The following is a 6154-nucleotide window of genomic DNA, read 5'->3' as shown; positions in this document are numbered from 1 at the left end:
ACTTTACAAGGATATAGAAGGCTGGTTATGACTTTCAAGAATGTATGCCAAATCAATCTGTATATAAAAACGCGGTGCTAAATGTATAGAGGCTGTTGTAACAAAGTTTGGCCTACAAGCAATGAATCCAAGCAGCAGTCAAGCCAACAAGAATCATGCTGTTAATTTATTTTTATTTTTTTTTGAGATTTTTATTGCGCAAACAATTACCCGGAGGTGTCTCGGCGCACCTAAGGTGCTTAATGCAGTAGCATTATGTCAAGAAAAAGCCCTGACCAGCCAGGGGAGGCTTATGTAAAATAGGAGTCTGAAAGAGTTAACTCAAAATGCAATGAGCCCAGAACAGACATTAAATAAGTAATGGAGAAATCGAGCAAAGCAGGCGACTTACCTATCCGTCGGTAACCCGGACTTTACTGAGCCAATGACGGAGATAAACCAGACACGGAAGGAAGTCCTATTTATATGCATGTTAATTGAATAATGGATATCACCAGCGAGATTCCGGCATATGTCAATGACACGACAGCAACACTTCAAGATGCTGGGAACTGTAGATCTCGATGTTTGTTGTGCCACGTAAAAACCGTGCACTATGCCAGTAGTGCAAATTAGAAATTAAATATTGTTCATCTATGCAGAACTTGTAAAAAGAAATAAATTTGCAAAATTACGACGCTGAGAACATTGTTGATGTCAGTTCAAAAGGTATCGTGTTCAAAGGTACTACCGAGTTCAACAGTGTCAATGGGAAATGTAGTTCCGGAGAAAAAGCCCGGAATCAAGGTTTGCAGCTGGTATGCATCTTAAGCTCTAAAATCAGAAAGATGTTGGTTGTAAATTTACATCTCCTCTGTGCCAATGGTGGTTTCTTTAAGAATCCTGTTGATGTGGATGCCAACAAGCATCATTGGAATTAAACTACTGAAGAGCCAATAGCTCATTGGCAATGGAGTTCCAGGTACGCTAGGTCAATGCAACCACCATATTACCAGTATGCTCATGGACAAAGTGATTATAAAGATGCACTGGTTCGAGGATCGCGGCTGGAATAGATCTCATATTGATCCCGATGCTAAATTATATCTAATAGGATTGTAGCATCTCTAAACCCATATTTAATGCAGTATTCGGACACTCCAGAGCATGCACTGCAGATGGTAAACACCAGAGCCCCCTCAAACGTCTGCATGCAGTCTTGCTGTAAAAAGAGGGGAGCTATCAAGCTCATGCAGTGTATAATGCATCATTACATGTCGACTGTTGGTGAACTGTAACTGTTCAAATTCCACATACATGCTTGTGCTCCAAATGGGATACTAATCCTGTATTGTGCAAACTTAACAGGTCTATGTGACCACATATGCAGTGCAAGTGCAAGTTGGAGGGCAATCTCACCAGTACTTGTGGGGGAAGTGTGTATTGACAAACATCACATGTGTGTACATAAATGACTGGCCAACGTCACTTGTCTATATGCTAGGTTAGTATTAAATGCACAGACGGTCTTAAAAAAATGATGGTAAAGGGAGTCCAACATACATTTCTTAGTTCATGTGGGATAATTCAATTTGTTAGTCATACTGATTACTGTGCACAAGAGTGTCCAAAGACACCGGGATGGATTCTAAAGTAGGGTCCAATGAATCTCATCATTGAGACCTTTTTTATCGCATTGCAATTTATATACCCAATGTTTTTCCTTCAAAAAAAAGGAATTTGGATATATCTGTGATATGCGCAGGAATGTTAGGCTGCTCAAGCACAGTCCATCGTAGCTCGTCTGCTATGTTTCAAGGCTAGGAAATGGTTGGTACGTTTTGTAGCCTGTTTACAGCATCTGATTGTGCTCTTATGTTCTGAGATGCGAAGTTTGACTTGCATGTGGTCATCCTCACATAGCGTAACAGGCACGGACATGGGATTAAATAAATCAGATTGACACTATTACAGTTAGTATGTTGCATTTGGGACCATGGTCTTGATGTCCCGATAACAATTGTAGTTGAGTGTCTCATTTGAGGGCACGCCGAACAGGTCCCGCATGGATAATGCCCTTGTACTGGCGGCAAGTTCCACAGGGTAGCCTGTGTGGACCGGTTAGGTTCAGGTTTTTTGGGTCGAGTATGCACCAGAGTATCTCTCAAGTTGGAACTCCTCTTGAAAGCGAACAGAGGGGGGGGAAAGGTTTGTATGATCAGTGTTCAGGATACTCCAATGTTTACGGATGATCTGCTGAATCCTGTTAGACAATGTGTGAAAAGTACTCACGCATGTGAGTCTGGATGTGGGGGGCTTAGGTCCTTGTATTTCTAGTAGTGCCTCTCGGTTGCTGTTGGCAGCACGCTTCAATGACTGGCATACAAGTCTGTTCGGGTATCTCCGTTCCTTAAGTTTTTCTTTTCTGCTGAAGCACTATTAATACATTTTAATCCATTCTATTTAGAGGTCATAAATATTTGCTGCTATGTGTAAGGAAAACAATCAAAATACAACAGAACCTGAGGCTTTGCTAATGCTGGTTTCTTTTAAAAGAGGAGTGTTCAAAATAAGCAACAATAACTGGCTGGGATTTATATTTTGAAAGTACTGGGCTAAAAATTAATTGTAAAGCACAAACTTCGTTTTAGTTTTGATGTCATCAAATAAAAAGGCAACCATACTTTTACCTGAATTAGTTAATTTAAAAAAGATTCTTTTGCCCTCCTATTACTTTCTATTCAGAGCAAGATCGTGTGCCATGGTCACACCTGGAATAAAATGTAGCACTGAATTACCCAAAACACGTACAGATGCCATTACATTTTTACTATTTTTTTTTATTTATTTTTTTATATTTTTGAAAACCTTTATTGCGCAATATTAAAAGTACAAATACGGGCCTACAACCATACGGCCGGCCACGAACACTGTTGATGCATTATAGCATACATTACGACGACACAATAGCACATGAGGACCATAGCAAACATCGAGAGTTACACTGTAAAACAACGTGGTATTGTGTCTCAGGAGCTATGAAGGTTAATTTTTAAAGGTTTTTTTCTTATGCAACTATTAAAGTCCGACATTATAATTTCACATAAACAGTAAAGAAAGAGAAGAAGCCCGTGCAGGCGAGGCGTAACTTTACCAACAGTGTATCCAATGATCCAATTACCCAAGAAGCTAGGTCCCCCAGGCGGGATGGCGGCTTAAATCCTACATCAGAAGTAGCAGAACTAGCATAGTACCCAGTGTTCACCGCCACCCCCCCATCCTAACCCTGACACGGACCCAAGAAATATAGAGAAAGAAGACGAACAACGAATAAAATAAGGCACCATAGAAACTGAAACAGAAAACAAAAGTCCCCCATCCCCCCACCCTACACGCATGCAGAGGCTACAGCCTGCCCCCCCCCAGCAGTGTGTCTGTCGCCCAATAAACCCGAAATTTAGAAGAGAAAACAGAAAAAGAAAGAGGAAAAAGTGTAAACCTTGAAATATAGGGAGTAAGAAGAGTGTAAACTAATCTATAACTCCCATGAAATTAATAAGGTGGGGAGGAGCCACCAAATACCAGGCTTCCCGGACTCACAATCACTTCAACGGTTCCTACGCCATATGTAGCACCAAAATCGGGAGACATCGCTTCAAATGAGAGCAAAGTGGTTTACCTCCGGACCCCCCACCCCGCCCAGAACCGCCATCTCAGCAACAAAGGTAAACAGCAGGACTTAGTAACTGCGACCTTGAATGAGGAAAGCATCACACCCAGCGCACTAAACATAACAAAAATCGTTCCAGTCCAGGTCATCACCAGTCAATCGGGCAAGCCAACGTGGGGAACACCCTCAGCCCTGGCCTGAACGTCGAAATCCCTCCAGACATGGCCGCCGCTGTACGCTCCCCTGAGGCTGAACAAAGGAGCAAGATGGCCGCCTCCGACAAAGAAGGCGAGGAGGAGGAGGAAATGAGTGCCCCCAGTCTCCAACACAGTCAGTGCCCAAGTTGAGGGGCGCCCCCCCCATCGCGGGATGACACACACTCCGCAAATGCAGAGAAAGAGTTACGGAGGCAAGGGCAGTGAGGGGGGCGAGCCCCTGGAAAGTCTTTAAGGGATGCCATAGTGACGATTCAGTAGTAACAGTATCAGGCATCAAAATGAAGGGCGACTTTGGAACAGTATCCTCGTCAAAGGTGAAACATCCAACACTGTAGCCAAAAGCATTCCGTACCGCCGCACTCTCGCGCTGCAACATTGCCTCCGGGACAGGGGTAGTCAGCGGCAGCAGGGGGTCAGTCGATCGCGGTCGTTTCAGATACAGGGCAGCTCCCACAATCTTTCGCTCCAATACTCGGGCTTGTCGCCGCCATGTCGCCCGCAAATCGGCAAGGGCAGCCAGGATGTCGCCACGAGTCGGGTCCCTCTGCGATGCCAGCTGGCTCACACTGCACGGCTGCTCCCCCAAATCAGTCACCAGTCCAATCGCAGGCAGGGCATTGCGTGTCGAGGACAGGGAGACTGCCACCATCCTTCTTCGCAGGGGGGGTGTCATGGCTACCCTTGCAGCAAGCTCGCAGTGAAGAGAGGGGGGCGACTACGCAGGCGAGAGCAAGAGGAGTGGGAGCCACCGAAGGACGGGCGGCCCACAGGTCTAGGGCAGCGCAGAACGAGAGCCCCTTCACCTACTGGTGGTGCGGGCGGATCGCGGCAGAGAAGGCACCCCAAGATGGACTCCGTCCAGCCCGCAAGCAGCACATCAGGGGAAAACCACTGTAGGAAGGGCTCCCGTCTCGCCATTAAGCAGTTCGACCCAGCAGGGAGCCTTACCACGTCGGAAGGGGCCGATGCCACCCATCTCCGCGATCGGCTGCACTCCCGTCTTGATCGGTATCGTCCCAGCGTGTCCCGCTGACGACGCTCAGCCGCGTCCAGTGGCGGCGATCGGCTCCAGGTCCCGGGTCAGCATCGGAGGTCGGCAAACGGTGCGAGTTCACCGTAAAAACAGTCGGCAGAGGTCTCAAAGGAACGCCGGTAACGACAGTGCTTGTGTGTCTCCGTTTAGACACGGTATGGACAGGATTAAAGGCAGGATTTCAATGCAGGATCGGACGACTCGCGGAGCCGGGAGCTCACACGTCCGTCCCGTTCGCCATCTTGGCTCCTCCCCATTTATACTATTTTTAATATATTTTTTTAACAAGACATGTTCATCAAAAAGGTATGTCTAATCGAAGAGACCAAATCCCATGTCTTTATCAGACTCCTCGGATTCCTCCTTCTTCTCTTCCTCTTTCTTTTCGGGTGGGGCTGCAGCTCTGCCAGCAGCCGCAGCACTAGCAGTAGGTGCAGCAACAGCGCCACTGGCTGGATCACAGACTAACTTCCAGAGGCCTGCATTGACAACTTCATCAAGATCTTTACCGTTCAGTTCAGTGATGACCTTATGGAGATGTTCAGAATCAACTTCAATTCCTACGCTGTCAAGAATCTTCCTTATGTCCTGGGCAGAGGGGTTGTTGTTGCCACCAAGGGCGGCAAGAAGGTAAGCGGCCACGTAACGCATTTTTAAGTCTGTAACAGACGCGAAACGATCTGCACACTCCTCTCGTCTCATACCGAAGTTTCTCAAAGAGCATGCGCATCTCCGTTCCTTAAGTTGTCGGGAAAGTAATCCTGCGTGTTCGATGAATTTATCTGGAGCAGAACAGTTGTGTCTGACTCAAAGAAATTGACCATATGGCAGGTTATCATGAAGTGATTTTGGATGGTTACTGTTATAGATCAGTAATGAGTTCTGTGCCATTGGTTTCCTATATAGTTCGCTTTGTAAACCAATATCAATGGGAAAGATATTCAAATCTAGGAATGGAAGACTATTCTTACTGTATTCAACGGTGAAACTGAGGAAAGAATTCCTGGAGTTCAGCCAAGAATGGAATTCCAGAATGGTTTCAACTTCACCTCTCCATACCACAAGAAAGTCGTCGATGTACCTTTTCCAGATGACAATACTCCCACGGTAAGGATTAATGGTGGTCAGTACGTGACCTTGCTCAAAGACATGTACATAGAGATTGGCCAGACTCGGAGCGAAGACACTCCCCATTGATGAACCAGGTGTTTGGAGGAAGATAGTGTCTTCGAATTTGAAAACGTTTTCTTTCAT

General features: G+C 45.9%; 1 pseudogene; it reads right to left on the bottom strand.

Annotated features, from left to right (window-relative positions):
- Nucleotides 1–5182: 5182 nt before the first annotated feature.
- LOC147678607 (large ribosomal subunit protein P2 pseudogene) lies at nt 5183–5624 on the bottom strand (annotated as a pseudogene).
- Between the last annotated feature and the right edge of the window lie 530 nt (nt 5625–6154).

This window comes from Lissotriton vulgaris, chromosome 12, assembly GCF_964263255.1.
Source record: "Lissotriton vulgaris chromosome 12, aLisVul1.2, whole genome shotgun sequence".
In the NCBI taxonomy this organism is placed as follows: Eukaryota; Metazoa; Chordata; class Amphibia; order Caudata; family Salamandridae; genus Lissotriton; species Lissotriton vulgaris.
This window is presented reverse-complemented; position numbering and strand designations above follow the sequence as displayed.